This window comes from Schistocerca nitens, chromosome 2, assembly GCF_023898315.1.
Source record: "Schistocerca nitens isolate TAMUIC-IGC-003100 chromosome 2, iqSchNite1.1, whole genome shotgun sequence".
Classification (NCBI taxonomy): Eukaryota; Metazoa; Arthropoda; class Insecta; order Orthoptera; family Acrididae; genus Schistocerca; species Schistocerca nitens.
In genome coordinates, this window is record NC_064615.1 from 910133465 (window position 1) to 910156372 (window position 22908).

The window sequence follows — 22908 nt, forward strand, 5'->3', positions numbered from 1 at the left end:
CCCCCAAGAATTCTTCAGCCACGACCCGGGGCATAGAAGTGACTGTTTCTAGTTTGTTGGATTAGCATTTGTATTACGTACTGACACAGACTGAGGTTGTGTATCAGGTGTCACTTCTATTATATTCACATTCGGATATTGCCTGTTGTGATCTCCAAACTTTTGCGGTTGTTGTTGCTGTTGCGCATTATAACTTACCTGTCGGTCGTAAGGTATGCTCCAATTTTGTCCTGGTGGCTGCTGTGGTAAAGCAGTGTTTGAATGAAAGTATTGATCGCTTCGAGTCCAGCCTTGATGCTGTCTTGGCTCGTAGTTATTATTATTTCTATTTCTGTTTGTGTTTTTGTTGTTACATTTGTATCCGTTGTTACCGTTGTTGTTATTACCGCGGTGCCTTTTGTATGGATTGCCTCATGAAGTGTTATTACTGTTGTAACTGTTGTTTGTATTGGAATATGCGTGTTGATTTTGATTTCCGTATTGAGACGGCATGTGAGTTTGCTGTTTTTGCTGTACCGCGTATCCAACTGTGGGCGCGCCAGAATTGAGTTGGCAAGCCTGCATGTTTTGCATACCACTAGTATAAACATTGTGGCTGCTGTTTTGCCGCGCGAAGCGCTGATCTTCTAGTAACATGTCAACCGAATCTAAAGCCGTTAAAAAATAATCTGGATCGTCATCCGGAATATGTAAGAGTTTTTCTTTAATGTTGAAAGGCAATTTGGCCTTCAACGCACGGAGTATATCACGTGTTGCGACTGGCTCGTCCAAAAAATGTCCCGTGTTCAAGTATTTTTCAAAATATCTGCGTAAGTTACCATTTTTACTGTTAAATGTTTCAGGTTCTAAAATTTGTCTTCTGAGTCGCTCCTGGACGGATTGCGACCAGAATTCGTTCAGAAAGGCACGCTCAAACTCACTGTACGTGGTACATACGTCAGCTTGACTGTATGCCCAGACAGCTGCATCGCCTTGGATGTAACCGATAATATATGAAATCTTTTTCCGGTCACTCCAAGTGCGTGGAAATGCGTTACTAAAAGATTTAAGAAAAATCACCGGATGAATGGTTCGTTTTTCTGGGATAAAAGTCTGAAATTGCCTGTGTTTTATTAAGCTTTCTTCTTCCTTTGCATTATGATATGGATTTGTTCCACTGTAATTACTGTAATGTTCAGATGGCGAGTAATTACGATAATGTTGCTGTGGTTTACCATGATAATAGCTTGTGTTTGTGTTTGCACGTCGTGGTATGTGTTGTAGTCGTGGTGTGTTTTGTTCTTGTGTGTTTGTCGTGTGCGGTATGTGTGCGTCATACTCGAATGTATATTGGTTTCTGAACTGTACGTTTTGACTGATATTTTCGTTACATTCAGACTGTGGTTGATCGGTGAATTGTCTCATGGGTGCAGTGACGGATTATACTGCGTCACTAATCAGCTGTTTGTTATTAGTGATGTATTCCGCTACGGAGTCGTGCACAATTGTTGGTAAATTTTCACGTATGCATCTATCAAAATGTTTGTCTTTGCTCTCTACCCAAACATGAAATTCTTTATTAATATTTTGAAAATGAGCTGTGGCATCAGATTGTAATCTGTCAGTCAGTTGTTGCTCAACATCGCCAAATTTATTCTGCACGTCAGTAATTCGTTTTTCAAGGTTGTCATGTACTGAAGGATATGTTTGAATTTGTTCAGTAAGAGCTTCACACGTGACATTAAGGTTTTTTACTTGTGTCTGTAAAAGTGCCACGTCATTTGTAGTCTTTTCTTGTCTCGTATTAAGCTTGGAAAATTTCGTACTGAGTTCAGCCATCTGTTTGGTCAGTGTGGCGTCTATAAGTTCCACACGTTTACATAAAGTGTCATTACATGCCTTGATTGCTATGAGGTCAGATTTAATTTCGTCATATTGTGTCTTTAACTGTTCATTTTGTGTCTTCAAGGTTGTCAGGTTTTCCGCGTTCTGCATCCTTAAGGTTGCCATATTTTCTGCGTTTTGTTTCATTAGCATTTGTAACATGTTGGCAATGTTTACTGTTTGCAAGGTCTCTGCCCCCGCCGCGTCATTAGACGTGACGTCATGTATTAACATGGGCTCTGACTGAGACTTTGAAATTTTTGTGGTGGACGGCCTATTGTCAAAATTTCCGTTAACACTTGCGTCAATATTTGATGAATCGTCACTACCGGTTGCTGTCGTAAAGTCATTTTCTAACATTTGTCTCTCGTCCGCCGGATTGCGTCTGAATAGTATGTCTTTGCTGTTCCATCTTTGCGTATCGTTTTCTAGTTATGACCATGCCACACGTATGGTATGCTTCAAGAAAATAAAGTTTGACACTGGTTTTAAAATAAAATGCAGTTGAACATGAATCGCTCGTAGCAACTATGGCTGTTTGTTAATTTAAAAATGTAAACTGAATATGGGATTATTGTTAATGGCTGCTGGCCATGTTACAACGTATCGTACAGAAGTCGGCCATATTGTACACTCGTGTATTGGTATTGTTGCAGAAGTTATTGTTTAAGGAAAAGCACTGAGAATGAAATTTATCACTGAAAACTGCTACGCGCGAAAGAAATACTACAGAATCTACTGAAGAGCTAATACACTGAATTATGCGTCTGGTCAAGCCTGCCAATGCAAAGATACTGCGTCTTACCTTATTTTGCTGGAAGCTTCATTGTGTCTTCCCGCAAAATTTTAGAATTGGAAAATATCTTCAGATTTTTGTTATTTCTCATACATTCACGTCCAGGTCCAGAAAGTTGATTTTTCACATGAAACAAAGAGAAAATATAAAATAAATAAAATAAATATAAATATAAATTATTGTATTAATTATTGTATATGTATGATAGTGATTGGTTGTAATTAATATTTGCTTATCTGGAACGTGGGCGTTTAATTAATTGGTATCAGACGCTTGACAATGGCTTTTTCGTAAATGTAATGTTATTCGTAGTTGACCGTGAAATAAGACTCAAATAATCGGACTTCGTATTTAAATCTTTTCCGAAGACTGCTGCAGTAGGTGCGGACTCAAAATCTAAATCTCAATATTAGAATAATTTGCCAGCCATGTCAATACGTCGTACAGAGGTGACTGTCTACTAAACATAAAAAAAGTTTACACAGTTAGTTAAATAAGATATATTCAACGAACAAGCCTACAGTTAAATAATTCTACTTACTTTCATAAATATAAATTCTTTACAGAATCGAGTGCCTAGTAAGATTGCAACTTGCAGTGTTCTTATGTTGTTTGTTGTTGTGGTCTTCAGTCCTGAGACTGGTTTGATGCAGCTCTCCATGCTACTCTATCCTGTGCAGGCTTCTTCATCTCCCAGTACCTACTGCAACCTACATCCTTCTGAATCTGCTTAGTGTATGCATCTCTTGGTCTCCCCCTACGATTTTTACCCTCCACGCTGCCCTCCAATACTAAATTGGTGATCCATTGATGCCTCAGAACATATCCTACAACCGATCCCTTCTTCTGGTCAAGTTGTGCCACAAACTCCTCTTCTCCCCAATCCTATTCAGTACCTCCTCATTAGTTACGTGATCTACCCACCTTATCTTCAGCATTCTTCTGTAGCACCACATTTCGAAAGCTTCTATTCTCTTCTTGTACAAACTATTTATCGTCCATGTTTCACTTCCATACATGGCTACACTCCATACAAATACTTTCAGAAAAGACTTCCTGACACTTAATTCTATACTCGATGTTAACAAATTTCTCTTCTTCAGAAACGCTGTCCTTGCCATTGCCAGTCTACATTTTATATCCTCTCTACTTCGACCATCATCAGTTATTTTGCTCCCCAGTGTTCTCATATAACATCAAATATGGCGGTGTGCCAGTTAATAAAATATACGTGCTTCCCGCACTAGTTGTTGTACAAGACCTCCCCTTTCTTCATCAAACATAAGAGTGTCTTAATTGTATTTTGTTTTATCAGCGACATAGCGCTGCAGTTCTGTGCCATAGGCTTTATTTGTTTGTCAGTGATTAATTATTTAATTAAGATTTCGCGTTTCCGAGGAAACTCACGCACGGCATGCAAATGTGCCTTTATAGGCGTATATGACCAGAATTCCTGTGGGTTTTGTGAGAGATCTTTACATAAGATTTTTCTACGGTAGTCATTGAGAGCTTCACTCGTTCCCTCTTTGCAACCAATCGCGTTTAATTCAGCATCTCTCCTCCCATGGACCCATGTTCTCTTTTACACCTATTATGCAGAAGCCTGTTTCTTTAGCAGTTTCTTTACAGTGACTGTATAGCATGGAAGGTCACTCCCTTAGTGAACTTTTCTACTAGGTAAATATCAATACAGTGTGTGGCCAAATATTCTTTTCAACTTGAGCCAAAGGTCTAATACATGTTCTACCCATAGATACATGTTTTGAATTCCTCTTCGACATGTGACAGGAGTGCCACTTTTTTCAAATTGCCAACTATATAAATCTTCGTCCTTGTTGTGCTGCCGTTTGTATTTTATTAACCATTGTTGCCACAACTGCTCAATGATCACTTATACCGGTTTCAATATGGATGTCTTCGAAGGTCAGCTCTATGCTGCGCCGGCCGCGGTGGTCTCGCGGTTCTAGGCGCGCAGTCCGGAACCGTGCGACTGCTGCGGTCGCAGGTTCGAATCCTGCCTCGGGCATGGATGTGTGTGATGTCCTTAGGTTAGTTAGGTTTAAGTAGTTCTAAGTTCTAGGGGACTGATGACCACAGCAGTTGAGTCCCATAGTGCTCAGAGCCATTTTGTAGCGCCTAGAACCTCTCGGCCACCCCGGCCGGCGATGTCTTTTCACTCCCGCCTTTTACAAAACTATAATTTTCCCAGACGACTGTTGATTAAGGACTCCTGTAACGATGATAGTATGATATGGAAATATTCCTTCTAGCAAACAGATTTCCCCAAAGTTTTCGGTTACACCTAGGGGTGAGTCCGATGGTCGCATGTTACAATTACAGTTACTAATTTATTTGCATCATTGACACTGAGTTTTTGCCGAAACACTCGCACACGCATCTTTAAAATCTTCCTCGACTGATTTTGCTTTCTTATCCACTGCAACAAATGCATCACCTTCATTTCCCATTAATCTATCCTTCCGATACACATTTAAATTGAACCCAAAAATCTCGCTGCTGTCAATTTTGGGTTGCAGACAACTATCTGTACCTGGTATTACATGAGCTCCACTACTCTGTACCTGTAGGACTGCTATAAACAGTAGGCGATTTTTGTAGGATTTTAATAGTTTCATTCCTGGAGCGGCCATTTCTTTCAATCTGACCTTAATACTTTGAGGTCCCCTATAGCTATCATGATCTGGAATGTACAGAGTGTCACTTAAGCTAAAAAGCCCTTGTGTGCACCCAACGCACAGTCAGCCACCTGGATAGCAATCTCTGACGTGCGGTGCGCCTTGTTCATTTAGTGAGAGGCATCACTACGGCGCAAGCCCAGAAAGTCACAGCATAGCTTGTCACAGAATTTTCGAAATCTCTGATTTAAGCCTCCTACTCGTCTTGATCTAGAGGTTCCCAATAAGTTCTGGAGACAATTCTGCAAACTGTGAGCTTCGTCCGTGAGCAACGCTGGTCTGCTCAACCCTCCCTGCCAGTCGCTGGAATGATCCAAATACGACGTCAGTCATCAGACGACAGGCATCGTCCGTTCCAACGTGCTCCGAAATCTGGAGACGATTTCACCTTGTTCACTCAATGGCTGCAGGAATAGTCTCCAGGCATATACACAATAGAGTGCACAGGGTGCTCCTTCCTATCCCTTACTGTCATTTCCGGAAAGAGATACCATCATTCGTCATACATTTGAACTGCCAACGATGAAACCCCTATCCTCCTGTGTTTGCCTCCATTTGATACAGTTTGTTTCACTTTCAGCTGCAGACAACACGTCGAACTTGTTGCTTAGGGGGATGGGTATAATACCCTGCATTCTCCCTGGTCCATGCCTCACCTGTAGAGTGCCTCCAGGCCTACGACTGAGACCGCACTCCCAGTCAAGTTGAGGAGCGGTGGTAGATTCTGCAGAGAAGACAGTATCAGTTGGTAATTATAGTACGTGGCGTACCTTTGGTACCTCTCGGCACTTTGCCCAACACACCGTTTCGGAGCACACTGTGCGATCAAAAGTATCTAGACACACCAAAAACATACCTTTTTCATATCTGGTGCATTGTGCTGCCACCTACTGCCAGGTACTCCATATGAGCGATCTCAGTACTCATTAGACAACGTGAGAGAGCAGAATGGGGCGCTTCGCAGAACTCACGGACTTCGAACGTGGTCAGATGATTGGGTGTTAATTGTGTCATACGTCTGTACGCGAGATTTCCACACTACTAAACAGCACTTGGTCCACTGTTCCCGATGTGATAGTTAAGTGGACACGTGAAGGGACACGTACGGCACAAAAGCGTACAGGCCGGCCTCGTCTGTTCACTGACAGAGACCGCCAGCAGTTGAAGAGGGTCGTAATGTGTAATAGGCAGACATCTATCTAGACCATCACACAGGAATTCCAAACTGCGTCAGGATCCGCTGCAAGTACTATGACAATTAGGCGGGAGGTAAGAACTTGGATTTCGTGGGCGGGCGGCTGCTCTTAAGCCACACATCACGCCGGTAAATGCCAAACGACGCCTCACTTGGTGTAAAGAGCGTAAACATTGGACGACTGAACAGTGGAAAAACGTAGTATGGAGTGACGAATCACGGTACACAATGTGGCGATCCGATGGCAGGGTGTGGGTATGGCGAAGGCCTGGTGAACGTCATCTGCCAGCGTGAGTAGTGCCAACAGTAAAATTCGGAGGCGGCGGTATTATGATATGGTCGTGTTTTTGCACATCTTGTTCTTTTGCGTGTCACTATCACAGCACAGGCCTACATTGATGTTTTAAGCACCTTCTTGCTTCCCACTGTTGAACAGCAATTCGGAGATGGCGATTGCACTTTTCAAGACGATCGAGCAACTGTTCATAATGCACGGCCTGTGGCGGAGTGGTTACACGACAATAACATCCCTGTAACGGACTGGCTGCACAGAGTCCTGACCTGAATCCTATAGAACACCTTTGCGATGTTTTGGATCGCCGACTTCGTGCCAGGCCTCACCGACCGACCGACATTGACCGACATTGACTTTTCCTCAGTGCAGCACTCCATGAAGAATTAGCTACCATTCCCCAAGAAACCTTCCAGCACCGGATTGAACGTATGCCTGCGAGAGTGAAAGCTGTCATCAAGGCTAAGGATTGACCAATACCATGTTGAATTCCAGCATTACCGACGGTGGGTGCCACGAACTTATAAGTCATTTTCAGCCAGGTGTCCGGGTACTCAGCATTCACGGTGGGACCCCATTCTGACGGGTGCAATATCTGGACACTAGGCAACTAATTTTAAATTGCCCTCGTTGATATTGTTGTAATTTCAGTATATAGTAAGCTACAAATATTGCTAGTTCTCTTTGAGATAGAAGCTACAATGCAAAAGAAACTAGTTTGTGTAAATAACGGATGAAAAACCTCGCATAAAAATTAGAGATTTCTCGAAGGTAGCATCTTTCACGAACTTTTTTTCAAGATTATGCTCACTAACAATGTCTTAAACAGTGTTAACATCAGAGAAATATCGACAATATTAATTACTGTTGAAGTGGGAAACTGAATGGATGACGATACGATAGCTACAATAGGCGTTTGACAGAATGTTGTAACTCAGAGGTTGAATTCGTAACCGTTAAATTTATGCCACGATCGTAAGACTGTACACACCGATATAGAAGAGACAGGTCGATGAGCAGAAAAATTTGAAATGTTGCATAAATCACACAAATACGTACGCTGTAATAAGGAATAAATGATTTTCTGAGAAAACGTTGCTGCCAGAATTTGCGGAATACACCGGTGTAGCTCACAGTTTACTACGAAATGCGTTGCGCACAACACCCGTGAGCGTCAGAAAATTCTCAGGAATGTTCCTTGCTTGGTGTAATTACACAATGAAAGTAGGGAAATTAGGATACCGTTGTGAAAAGTTTTAAAAAATCAGAAATTAAGTTTACGATTCACGATACAGGGAATTTTGTGTGGCACTCGCAAATGTTCTAAAATTCGCTATATATCACGTCACACACACAAGTCTTGATACAATAAATGAAAGGGTGACTCAGAACTACATTGACAGTCAAATATTGGAATCTACGATTCTGAATCAGACGTGTCTGGCACACGAAGTCTCACACAACGAAAAATCCGGAAGATAGCTTATGTAAGTGCGAAATGCACGGATGTTCAGCTTAACTGAACTTAGGAAACCTTCTACACATATTTACAATGAGCAAACAGTAAAGGAAACCAAAGAGAAATTTGGAAAGAGAATTAAGGTTCAGAGAGAAGAAACAAAAAATTTGAGGTTTTCTGACGACACTGTAATCCTGTCAGAGGCAGCAAAGGACTTAGAAGAATCACTGAACGGAATTGATAGCGTCTTGTAAAGAGGTTGTAAGATGAACATTAAGAAAAGTAAAAGAAGGGTAATGCTATTTGACCAACATAGAGAAGTAGCAAGAATTTAAAATGCAGACTAACAGCAGGAGGAAAAGCATTTCTGAAGAAGATAAATTTGTTACTATCGAATACAAATTTAAGTCCTAGGAAGTTTTTTCTGAAGGGATTTTCTGACGTGTAGCCTTATCGGGGAAGTGAAAGGTGGGCGATAAACAGTACAGACAAGAAGATTAGGTGGTAGGAATAACTAATGAGAAGGTACTGAATCGAATTGGGGAAAAAAGACAGTTATGACACAACTTCACTAAAAGAAGGAATCTATTGATACGATATTTACTGAGACATAAAGGAACCATCAATTTTGAAATGGAGGGAAGTGCGGAGAATAAAAGCTGTAAAGACAGACTAAAGCTTGAATACAGTAAGAAGATTGAAATGGAAGTAGGTTGCAGTGGTAGTATAGCAATGGAGAAGCTTGCACATGGTAGATTAGCGTAGGGAGCTGCATCAAACAGGTCTGCAGACTAAAGTCCACTACAACATTATCCCAGTAGTAACCTTGAGTCGTAGAGTGCGTGCCTGTTTTCCTTTATGATAATTTATTCACATGCTTTGGACCGTCTTTTCATGTTTTCGCCGTTCGTTATGCAATCAGAACGCAATCATGTACTTCATTTCATTTTTCCTCACCTCCGGAGCAAAATCAGCCAGAAGAGGTTATCTGCAGGCAGATGGGCTGTTTGTCTTGACTTGATCTATTCGATACCCGATTATTCATGAGAATTCTATGCCTCTTAGACAGCACGTACTGAGAAGGCGTTTTCGTTCTTACCAGATGAGGCTACGCTTTGGAGGAAGAAAGAAAATTATCTTATAAAGGACCTATATGAAAGAAGAATAAAGCATTCTTCCTTCCTGAAATAATGTAGGTCGCTTCCTGCGTAAAACAATTATTTATTTTATAAAAGAATAAAATCTTATTTTACGAAAAAATAACTTCATGTAGGAAGAAGCTTACATTATTTCAGAAAGGAAGAAGTCTCCATTCTTCAGTTTTCTTTCTTATGGAAAAGCTTCTGACAGAGAACCCAGAGCGAGAAGGCAAAGCTATAAAGACAGGTTAAAGCGAGAACTGGAGGCAAGGCTTGCAGATCTCTAAAATACTCTATGGAAAGTAGAATGTGTTACCCCATTAAGCGCCGTCTGATACTTATCAAACTTTGTGCAGCCACATGATGGATATTAAACAATTAAACTTTTACTCCTTTCGGAACTTAAGTCCATTATCAACTTCAGTATGAAATGTTATTTGCAAGGGTACGATTATACTCATGTATTCGTTGTAACGGGGAAGTAAACAGCCTCCAAATATAATATTGAAAGATTTCTTGCCATGCCTGCAAAATATGCTCTGTCAGTTCTTGAAGACACTGGCTCTGGACTGGTACGAAGATACAATCACTTTAATAACTTTTCTTCTGTCTTAACGACACTTTTTTCATTTCCAAAAACACCTTACGCGTTTCGACTTTCCGTCACTTTCAAAGGCTACAAAATACAAAACAAAATCGGTATCAGAAGATATGGAAATATGTTACGTTTCATCATTGGTAAGAGACATAGTACAACGACTAGAATATGGCCTTCTAGTTCACCAGTGTTATGTCACTCATATAAAATTGCTCATTATATTCATTGTATCACGTCAACATTCTCAATCACGATACAAATGCAACTACTACCCAGAGAAAATTTAGAAAAACAAGTGGACTAAACCGCTAGATGGCGGCAGATATGTGGTACACGCTGCATTTTGTTTTGTTTACAGCCACAATTTCATCTTACATCGTATGAAACAGTTTCGTCAGTAAACATGAAAATCATTATCAGTGTTTTGCAAAAGATATTTCTTCACAAAACAATGTGTAACAGATCTTTTTTAGTGATCGAAATTAATATATTGGAAGAACGCTCTGATTGGCGCTGGGGCCAACTGCCTGTTAACAAACATTTCTTTTTCGTTTGTCTTGCTACAATCACAGCTTGTGGTTGTGATGGTTGCCGTATATTAGTGACGGTTGCCGTATATTATTGATGGAATTAATGTATGAGGTTCCAAGACTGCACCTCTCAAATTGTTTGATTTTCCTGTATAGAGATGCATTTGCACCCATTCGTGGAAATACCAGCGCAAGGGCGTCATCTGTTCCTCGTAAGTGAAAGCTACATGCCTCAGCTGGTATTTTTAGACTTTGTTGATTCTTATAAAAATGATATTTGTGAACTTTGGTAATTTATATGCTGTAAGATGCAACAAAAATTGTTTGTTAATACACAGTTGGCCCCAGCGCCAAACAGCACGTTCTTCCAATATATTAATTCCGACCACTAAAAAGATCTGCCACACATTGTTTTGTAAAGAAATACCTTTTGTAAAACATTGTAAAGTGATTGTCATGTTTACTGATGAAACTGTTTTATACGACGTAACGATGAAACTTGTAGTTTTAAACAAAACAAAATGCAACGTGTGCCACATATCCACCGCCACCGAACGGGTAAGTCCATTTGGTTTCCAAACTTTTCCCACGGCAGTGATTGAGAATGATGATGTGATACAATGTATCTAATGATTAATTTTATATGGCTGACATAACATTGGTAGCTAGAAAGCCATTTCCTAGTCGTTGCATTATGTCTCATACCAATGGTGAAATGTAACATATTTCCATTTCTTCTGATACCAGTTTTGGCGAGTTGCTGCGTAGGTGGTTCCAGTCCCGTACTGCTCGGGAGGTCTGATATTTTGTCGAGTGATGGCGCTGGATCAGTGAATCTGCTTGCGCCGTCGTGATGCCATCGATTATGCGTGGTGTGGATATCGTATTTTGTAGCCTTTGAAAGTGATGGAAAGTCAAAATGCGTTGGAAATAAAAAAGTTATTGAAGTGCATCCAACTGTCTGCTTCGTCTCACAGCACTTTCATGCAAATTGCAGAAGGTACAGTCCACGCAGGATACAGTGGCTGATGCGTAGTGACCAGTTTTCGTCCAATGCGTTGGGCGAGTTCATTCGTTTGTTCAGAAGTGGAGGCCGACAACGTTTGCTACTTTTCCGCCGATCGGTGATGACAAAATCGAGGCGCACGCTCTGCAATCTTTCTCAAACGATTTTACGGAAACTATTCAGTAAAAAAAATTTCGGTTTTACGTTACTTACAGCTTTATATGTCAGGTTCATGATGATGTGACCATCATTTCGTGAATGGTCATAGTTATTACAGGCATTACGAAAAATTCGAAAAAGTTTGCATTGAAAAATATGGGTCAATATGATTTTGTGTTTGGTGCAGATTACATGATATGTTGCCGCAAAACTTCAGTATCTCTCATGTTATTCCACGAACTGCAGACTTTTTTAACGAAAAAAATTAGTTTTTAAGGGTCTTTGACAGCTGGTGAAATAAGAAATTCTATGGGTTTGGGAACAGCATAATTTATTTTTTACCAAGGATGTGCTTTTTTTTAAATTACTGGCATTATCTTTCTTAAGTTCCCCACTTGGTAAACTTAATAAACCATTGTTCCAGAATTTTCTCGCAATTCTGTCTGCACAATATGTTAGTGAGGTGACATTTTGTAAACTCCGTAGTGTTTTGAGAAAAGAAGCAAATTTTAACATGACAAAAAGAGGAATGTGCAGATTTTTCTCAAAATCCGCCACTCATGACGCTTCTCTGACGGTTACAAACAGTTAACAACCCAAGCGAAAATAAATCGCTGCGTTTTCAACGGAATTCCTTTTTCATACCAACCAAAGCAGAGGTGACAATTGTCACCGTGCAAGTGTGGGTGTGGCTTTCACTCTCATCTAATACTTTCCCCTCTTTGAGGAAGTGTGTGGGGGAGTTTGTAGCCTTGCGGCTTTTACTCCACTTTGTACTTGTGTGTGTGTTTATTTCTGTGATTTTTGGGTGTCTGCAGGATGTGATGATTGTTCTGTGTGTGTCTGGTACTGGCCTGGGGTTGATATTATGGGGGAGGGAGGAGGACCAGGAATTGGATAGAGGGATTTTCTCTTCGACTTAGTCGTCGAAGATCGTCATTGGGCCTTTGTGCTTGCCACGGGACATGTCATACCAACCTAGGGAGTGGGTTAGGACGTTTCCTGACTTGGAAGAACTTTCTTAGAAGGCCCTTGCCAGATCTTGGAAACGCTTTTTTAGGAGTGGGATTTCAGCTGCAGCGTGCAGATCATTACGAGGTGCATTCAAGTTCTAAGGCCTCCGATTTTTTTTCTCCTGACTGGAAAGAGATAGAAACATGCGCATTGTTTTAAAATGAGGCTGCGTTCATTGTCAATACGTCCCAGAGATGGCAGCGCCGTACGGCAGATGGAATTTTACGCCAGTGGCGAGAATAAGAACTGTTTTAAATACTTAAAATGGCGACGTTTTCCTTACTTGAACAGCGTGTAATCATTCGTTTTCTGAATTTGCATGGTGTGAAACCAATTGAAATTCATCGACAGTTGAAGGAGACATGTGGTGATGGAGTTATGGATGTGTCGAAAGTGCGTTCGTGGGTGCGACAGTTTAATGAAGGCAGAACATCGTGTGACAACAAACCGAAACAACCTCAGGCTCGCACAAGCCGGTCTGACGACATGATCGAGAACGTGGAGAGAATTGTTTTGGGGGATCGCCGAATGACTGTTGAACAGATCGCCTCCAGAGTTGGCATTTCTGTGGGTTCTGTGCACACAATCCTGCATGACGACCTGAAAATGCGAAAAGTGTCATCCAGGTGGGTGCCACGAATGCTGACGGACGACCACAGGGCTGCCCGTTGGCATGTTGCCAAGCAATGTTGACGCACAACGACAGCACGAATGGGACTTTCTTTTCGTCGGTTGTGACAATGGATGAGACGTGGATGCCATTTTTCAATCCAGAAACAAAGCGCCAGTCAGCTCAATGGAAGCACACAGATTCACCGCCACCAAAAAAATTTCGGGTAACCGCCAGTGCTGAAAAAATGATGGTGTCCATGTTCTGGGACAGCGAGGGTGTAATCCTTATCCATTGCGTTCCAAAGGGTACTACAGTAACAGGTGCATCCTACGAAAGTGTTTTGAAGAACAAATTCCTTCCTGCACTGCAACAAAAACGTCCGGGAAGGGCTGCGCGTGTGCTGTTTCACCAAGACAACGCACCCGCACTTCGAGCTAATGTTACGCAACAGTTTCTTCGTGATAACAACTTTGAAGTGATTCCTCATGCTCCCTACTCACCTGACCTAGAGACTTTTGGCTTTTTCCAACAATGAAAGACACTCTCCGTGGCCGCACATTCACCGGCCGTGCTGCTATTGCCTCAGCGATTTTCCAGTGGTCAAAACAGACTCCTAAAGAAGCCTTCACCGCTGCCATGGAATCATGGCGTCAGCGTTGTGAAAAATGTGTACGTCTGCAGGGCGATTACGTCGAGAAGTAACGCCAGTTTCATCGATTTCGGGTGAGTAGTTAATTAGAAAAAAATCGGAGGCCTTAGAACTTGAATGCACCTCGTAGTAGGGAATCCGAGGGGTTGACGTAGTGCTCTCCTGAGGGTGCGGTTCTGCAGCCTCTGGAGTTTGTCCAGGTGCTGCTTCGCAGCATATCCCCAGACAGAGCATGCATACACCATTACTGACCGTATCAGGGCCTGATATACATTCACACCCACAGAGCAGGGAAGGAAGCTGGTTGAGTTGAGGACTGGGTATAGGATGGACATTCTGGCACAGACCTTCCTGTGGACCTCGTCTATGTGGGTTTCCACATAAGACGAGGGTCCAAGGTTATGCCAACGTACAGTTCTGCGCCAGGGGAGTTGGGTTCCGGTTAGGTGAAGATGTAAAGGAGACCATTGAGGAGGTCCACGCCTTCTGAGCCTTCAGGTGATCAGCATAGCCTGTGTCTTTTCAGAGTTGATGATAATGCGCCAACGACAAGTCAATTTTTCTGCATCATCTAAAACCCTTTGTAGCCTACGGATGACCAGGTCATTGTTTGCATTTTGTGTGTAAAAGGCTTTGTCATCTGCGGACTGTGCTGTGTGCACCAGGGGGCCACTCGCATGTCCGCAGTGTACAGATTGTACAAAACAGGCCCTAGGACCGATCCCTGTGGTACTCCAGCACGAATATGGCTTTTGGTGAGGTGGCGGTTTCTACTTTGACAGAGAAAGTTCTATTCGTGAGATAGCTTTTGATCTGCTTAACTTGTGGGTGGGTGTGGAGGGCCTCCACTTAATATTTGCAAGAAACGTGAGCTTCCGTCTAGAATGGCACTTCCCCTCTAGTGCTAAGCACTTCACCTACAACGTCTGCCCGTAACCCCCATCATTACCGCTCCCCCCACGCCTACCATGCCGACAGCGCGTCTACCGGCCATGGTATTTTGCACGGATTCTAATAGAGTGTGGTTTATCCAAACGTCGGTCGACCGAACGGCCACTTAACCGAACTGTTGTCATTCGTTCGCGCATGTCGCCCGCAACCCCCCCCCCCACACACACACACACACAGACACACACACCACACCCCGCCCGCCCCTCCCCCCGCCGCTAAGGTCTTGAATAAAATTTTGGGTATGGCGAAAACTTCTCAAAGTCTAATTGAAAATGACGAACAGAATGATACGTCTGAAATGCTCAATATGCTGAACGAACTCAACTGCCATGAATGTGACGAAGAACACGACGTAGAATGGTTTAGTATCGACGATGCAAATCCAGGGCATAAAATCATGCCTGACAGCAAAATTATAAACCTCGTCAGTAGTAAAGCTGACACCACTAGCGTCTCATTAACTAATTGTCCAGAAAATGAAGATAAAAATTTACCAGCTGCTTCTGAAGCATTTACAAGTTTAGGTATTGCCTTCCAATGAAGCTCAAGATGAAAGCGACCAGTATCAGTAACTGTCCTGGTAAAAGTGCATGACTTCACTGCTCACAAATGGGTAGGTTTGTTCAGACAGACGTAAATTAAGGCTTTCTTAAGCATTAATTCTATATATATGTACTGCGCATGAGAAGTCCATATGTACTACATATTTTTTGTTTATTAGGCTGTACTACATAAATGCCTACGGCACTTGTCTTTGTAACAATAAAAGAAATTTATATTATTATAAACATACGAGGGTGTAATGGGTATAATTGCAGATAGTTCTATTGCCGACTGAGCAGTGTTTATGTCATTTGCAGATTAATAATTGGAGCCGTTACAAGCTGTATGTTTTTAGCTTTAGTTGCACCTCCAAGTAAGTAAGGCAAGAGCAAGTCATTAATATTTATTTTCTCCTGGGCAGCAGGTCAGGTATTGAACTGAAGACCTGTAGTCGCAAACTTGTTAGTCTATATTGACAGGGTTGCCCACTCAGTGATGCACTTATGACCTTGCGGAAAACATCAGGTAGTAAATTATGTGACATTTATGCTGTAAGACTGTTCTACGCATAGAAAAACAGCCAGCACACTGACTTATGTACATATTAAGGTTCCATACATAAAAATATATGCACTACCAGTTACACCCTGTATATAGTTTTTATTGGTAACTTGGCAAATAAAAGTATACAGTTCGATTATCAGAATAAATCTCTTTTCTGAACAGCCACGTCGCCCAATTAATTCAGAAAATTGTCTCCCTACTGTACATGTCTTGCCATCGCATGCTCTGTAGGAGACGAATCAGGCGGCTGGGCAGGCAGATCAGGGATCCATACATGTCTCAAGACGTCTGATGTGTTAACTACAATGTTTATCTGCTGGAATACACCATTGCGTACTCTGGTCATTAAGGGCCTGACAGTGGGGGTTATTAATTTTCCACATACTAATGAGTGTTCACCCTTCTTTTAACAGTTACCAAATCAGTCAAGTTGTGATATCCAACAGCACTCTGCACCACAATTCCAAGTATGGTACGGACCCCGCTAATTACTGCTTCCTGTGACCTTACACCACGTTTTGTACGGATACATTAGTGTCGACCTCATCGCTATAAAGAGAAGTGAACTCGCGGCTGAACACAGAACGCCACTAAATGTACCAGGTAGCTCTGACTAAACCATGCAAGTCTCTATTGTCAGTGGTACGGTATCAGCGGCGAATGAAACTTGGCAGCTCCAAATCGCAGTCCACCTTCTGTTGGCACGTTGGCATGGTTCGTGGTGGCACACTGCCTGCAACCTGTGGTGTAACTGCCTTGCTGGGAATAAATGTTGTCAACAGAAAATAGCTCTAAGTAAACGTCCTTGCGAAATATGAATTTTGTCAATGATGGCTGAAATAAATGTTTTCGTAATTTAGTGGAGTAAATCAGTTTCTTCAAAATAATAAATGTTGACCAGAACCTATCTTCACTCCATTGCTTCGCTGCACGTTCTCAGATGACGTGAAAAGTCAGTTGTTGTTTCAGGTGTACAATCTTACTACAGCACAGAACGCTGCTGAAGACCTTACATCACACTGGGTCTCCCACACAATTTCTCACGGGTCTTTTATGCTCTTGCTAACAACTGATGTGTTGTTGCATATAGTAAATTCGCTAACTACAGTTACAGAAGTTGTTGATAAGTACGAAAAATGTTACTATGGCTATAACTGAAATGTATGAAATATGATACAAAGACGATTACTTATCTCTTGGTTTTATGGAAAAATAAGTGAAATTATACGAATAAACAATGTTGATTACATTTTTGTTAATCACAGTGAAACTACATCATTCCAAGTATTCCTGCCACGTACACTATTTCAAATATGTGTACATTATTCTTTTAGTGTGAATAGAATTTCGGTATATAATACAGCAGTGCAAATAAACACTTTGTTTGCATTGTTAATCTGGTTTCGTTTTATGAATTGCAGTAATAACGAGGTAATTAGATGTTGTTATGTTAGCCAATAGCGTAGCAAGCTGACAGTATGATAACATAACCTAACATAACAGAACATAACCTCAACATAACCTCACCTTGCATGCACTGTCGCAGCTAGCAAGCCACTCCTGCCCTTACTACCCATCCTACTGTTGCAGCTTTTTTTTTTTTTTTCCTTGGCTCTTGCCTTGGCACTTTTTTTCCTCTGTCCTTACAAACTGTTACCTTCGATCGCTTTCGTCCACTTACTGTCTCCTGATGGACCATGTCAATGGGTAATCGTACCCAGATGCATCGACATCACAGCCTGCATCCTGTGACTCCTGTTCAACAGCTAAAATACGGAGGCGACAGTAAAACTTTTGGTCTGGTCACCTCGTTGGTGTGGGTGTGGAGGCGCCCCATCCTACAAAAAGTATGATAATCAAAGTTATTACAAATTTTAAACATTACAATTACAGTATATTTGGTATCTCTTTTGTTATTCTATTGTTCGCAAATGGAAAGTCCTACCTGCAGTTAAACGAATCAACAATACATGTTCCTATCAGTGTACATAAGATCAGTAAGTTCTTTTACATGAAGTTGTTGATTACAGACCTCAAGAGGTGAAATTACTTATAAGGGTCCTACCTAAAACATAACATGTAATCAAGTAATCCAAACAAGCTCTGAAATCGTATGAAAAATGAGCTGCTACGTCTCGAATCATTGCCCAGTTTTAGAATGCCATCTGTTCATCATAAATAGCCAACAATTCAAGTCTTCTCATGGTGTAGTCCCGAAAGGATCCATGCCTCTTTCTTTGTCACATTTTTATCTGAATGGGGCGAAAAGTGGCAACTGGTTTCAGTAAGAAAAAGTGTGACATCACCCACAAGAATACAAAAAGAAATCCGTCAAACTTTTGTTCCACTATAAATCACACAAATTTAAAGGTTGTCAATTCAACTAAATATCTAGGAATTACAATTAAGAACAACTTAAGGTGGAATGACCCCAGAGATATTGTTGTGGGGAAGGCAAACGATAGAGTATGTTGTAAGATGGCAAGAACTATGCCCCTTACATGGAGTCATTAAAGATCACCTAACTCACGTTGAGCGAACACTAGGGCTGAACAAAAATGACTGACAAGGCACAACACATCTTGTAGAGGGTATAGTATGGACGTATTGGAATAATTAACGCTGGGTGATGGTTTTAAAGTAATTCACATGACATGAAAACTTTGTGGAAACGCGTCGATTTACTGGAGGCTGGTTTACCCCAGGGAAGTATTCGAGTTGACCACCGTGGCCGGCGGGGGAGCGGCGAAGGAAACCAACAATAGGCAGCTTAGGGCGGCTCAAACTCTTGAGAAAGCAGTAACGGTGCGCGACCTCCAGCTGCCTTAAGATGAGTGACAGTGAGGGGGTGGTTGATCCCGACTCCATGCTGGTGTATCGGGAAACAGACGGAGAACTTATACGCCTGTTGATAAATGTCCATCGTCCCGTTTCCTGTGAAACCTGCGAGAAAGCCGGGCAAAGCGGTCAACAGAGGTCAAAATATGTGTGTTCGTGACTATAGCAACTTCACGCTGAATTCACGGTCCGCAGAGTCTGAAGTAAATCAGGTGAAGAACGACAGAATGAAATAAGCCGGCCTCCGATGGGAACGTAGGACCAAGGAATTTGAAGTACTCTCCTGGGAGTCAGAATTCCGGAAAACTTGGTGTTTGTGCAGACACTAACCTTGAGGCCGGCCGCGGTGGTCTAGCGGTTCTGGCGCTGCAGTCCGGAACCGCGGGACTGCTACGGTCGCAGGTTCGAATCCTGCCTCGGGCATGGGTGTGTGTGATGTCCTTAGGTTAGTTAGGTTTAAGTAGTTCTAAGTTCTAGGGGACTTATGACCTAAGATGTTGAGTCCCATAGTGCTCAGAGCCATTTGAACCATTTGAACCAACTAACCTTGATGGGTGGCCTGGGGGGAGCTAAATAGAAGAAGTTGAGAGGAAGGGAAATTTTGTGGGAATTTGTTCACTTCCCAGAGCAGGCATTGATCGGTGCTGGGAAGCGACACATAATTAAAGCGACTTGTGCTGCAATTGGCGTAAGTGGTTTTGCTGGAGGGGAAACCGAGGCGAAGAGTGGACTGGCAGAAGTCTTGGTAGAGGTCTTCCGTTCCCAGCTTGCCTAGAGTGCGGACGTGGCGTTCTTTACTCAGCTTGCCTGAGAAAGAGTGAGCATCTCTGCAGTTTAGGACTTAGCAAATGGAACGATTGAGCTTGGAGATATAAAGTTTTGTTTCAGCTATGTACTGAGCAAGATAGCTAGGAGTGAATAGACGAGCGCAGCCTTGTAGCACCACGAGGTCGGCCTACATCCACACAACGACGCTGCTCCGCCACGCTGTATTTGGTGATATTGCGCCCGCTCCGGCCACTGATTAATTTGTAGGATCACGTGGGCAAAGTTTCCACGGGGGTTTCATGGGCCGTGTATTGTAGAATGCTTCTCGCACATTGCATTACGCCTGGGTCAGTCGATAGGAATTACTTTTTATTTATTGCGCTTTACTCCACGCAAACGCAATTTATTACCACTGCCTGTTAGGAGAGTCATGTAATGTGATGATTGAAGGTCGTGAGTTAAAATAAATCTGAGCTAATCGACTGCATCTGTTTTCAATCAAGTAGTTGAAATCCCAAGTCACTTTCTTAATTAATTTTATGTTCACATTCGCATCTGGTGTTCAATAGCTGAATATATCATCAATGTGCACCCCTTTTTAATTAAAAAGGGATCAATTCTGAACCAATTAATGTCAACACTGCCACCGCAGTTCAATCAGGAGTCACAGAGCCATATTACTTTTTTGCGTTATCCGATATTGCGGCAGTTTTGCGCTCTCTGTTGATCTGTTAGTCAATTAGTTGGGGTGAACATACGCCAAAACCAGCTAAGTGACGGGTGGGGTGTTACAATGTTTTATTGGCAGAACACTTAGAAGACACAACAGGGCCATTAAAGAGATTGCCTACACCGCGCTTGTTCGACCTGTGTTGGAGTACTGCTATGTTGTGTGGGATCCTTACCAGAGAGGATTTGCAGAGGACATCGAAAAGTTCAAAGACGGGCAGCTCGTTTTGTCTTATCTGGAAATAGGTGTCAGAGTGTGACGAATATGATAAAATAATTAGGATAGCAATAATTAAAACAAAGGCGTTTTTCGTCGCGGCGACATCTTTTCGCTGGCCTCTGTGGCCGAGTGGATCTAGGCGCTTCAGTCGGAACCACGAGGCTGCTAAGGTCGCTGGTTCGAATCCTGCTGCGGGCATGGATATGTGTTATGTCCTTAGGTTTAAGTAGTTCTAAGTCTAGGGGACTGATGACCTCAGATGTTAAGTCCCATAGTGCTTAGAGCCATCTGAACCATTTTTTTATATCTTTTCACAAACTTTCTGTAACCACCTTTCTCCTCTGAATGCGAAAAATATTTCATTGTGCCATCCTACAAATGGATAAATGATCAGAATTATAAAATATGAGAATTCAGAGCTATACAAAAAGATTTAAGTGTTAATTTTTCCCAGGCACTGTTAGAGAGGGGAATGGTAGATAAGTAGTCTGAAGGTGGTTTGATGAACCCCTTGCCAGGCTCTTAAGAGTGAATTCCAGAGTACTCATGTAGATGTAGATGTCACTGAACGTTCTGCAGTCACTGCAATACAGCCCACTGCCTGTGTGATCTGTCGGCAGGCTGTCCTGAGTTCTAATGATTCCAGCTATCTCATAGTCTGAAAGATAACGCAGACCAAAAAGGAGAGAGGTCATGGGGGTTATGAGCCCTTAAATTTTTGTATGGAAACGATTCTGTTTTTACACAGGAAGCGTGTTAAGAAAATAACGGTAACATTGGTATTTTGGAAAGAATTCTTTTTATTCATATACACTAATGTTATCCCTTTTAAAATAGTCCCTGTTAAATTTTATATCGTTATAGCACCGCTTTCTCCAATCCCAGAAACACTTCTGGAACTCGGTCTTTGGGATAACTTTTAGCTCTCTCAGCGATGAGTTTCTAATCTCGTCCATTCTTGTAAAACAATTGCCTCTTAAAGTTTCTTTATTCTTGGGAAGAAGAAAAAAGCCACATGGGGCCATGTCTGGCGAATATGGAGGCTGGGCCATCCTTAAAGTATTGTCTTTGGCCAAACATTCACGAACAAAGGAATGTGAGCATGTGCATTAATATGTCGTAAAAGCCATAGTTTGCTTCGCAGTTTTTTTCGGATTGCTTCATACAAACAGCGTTGAACTTGTGCATATTACTCCATACTGCTCATTCGCATTTGTGGCAAGAACGGGTGGTGCGCCAAGGTGTTAAAAATGAAGAACATAGTGAACGTAACCTTTACGTTTGGCCGTATTTGCCGAGCCTTGATTGGTCTTGGCAATCCCTAATGCTTCCAGTGGAACGACTGTGCCTTAGTTTCGACGTCACATCCATAACTCCATGTTTTATCACCTGTTAGGGCACATTTCCATAGTTTTGCATCGTTGTTGACTTCGTCTAACGACTACTGAGCAATTTGAACTCGCCTCTATTTTTACTCGATATCCAACAGTTTTTGTACAAATATCTCTGTCACACATTTCATACATAAAACAGCCAAAAGAAATCATGGCATGAGAGAAATGGAATACCAACACCATCAGCGACTTCTCTGATTATGAGTCGGTTATCGTTCTTCTTCTTCTGCTTTTGCGGCCTTCTTGGACTATTTCAGTCAATCATTTTTTAGCCATGTTTTTTAGTAGGTTTCTTTCCCAACTACCCAACATCTTTTCATTCGTTCTTATATTTTTTGTCGGTCTTCATCTGTGAATAACCTTTATATTGTTTGTCGTCTGTTATTTTTGGTTTAAATCTTATGTTTATGTTTTTAAATTTCTTTAAATTTTCTGTTTTGTTTTGCACATCGCCCTGGTTTAATTCTAGCTCTTTCAGCTCCTCCCTGATTTCCTTTATCCACCCTACTTGTTGTTTTCATGTTCGAAAGTTTCTCTATAACTTTTCTTGATAATCTGATTTCTGATGACCTCGTAATGTGAACAAAAAAAGAGATCCTTTTTCCCATATAGGATCTGTTAATGGCTACAGTTTGCTGTACGCCACTTATTTGACAGTATCCACCACCACTACTCATCTTTTTGATATTTTTTATTTACCCAAGTTCTAGCTATTCTTCTATTTTTAGGATTTTTATCGATTGTTTTCCTGTGTGACTCTGGAAAGAGATACATTTCTGTATGCAGTTCTGGTTGAACCACCGTCTTGTAAAGTTTTAATTTAGTTTTGTTTGATAGAAATTTTTTGTTGTATGTACACCATATTAATTTGTGAGCTTTTATCATTTTGCTA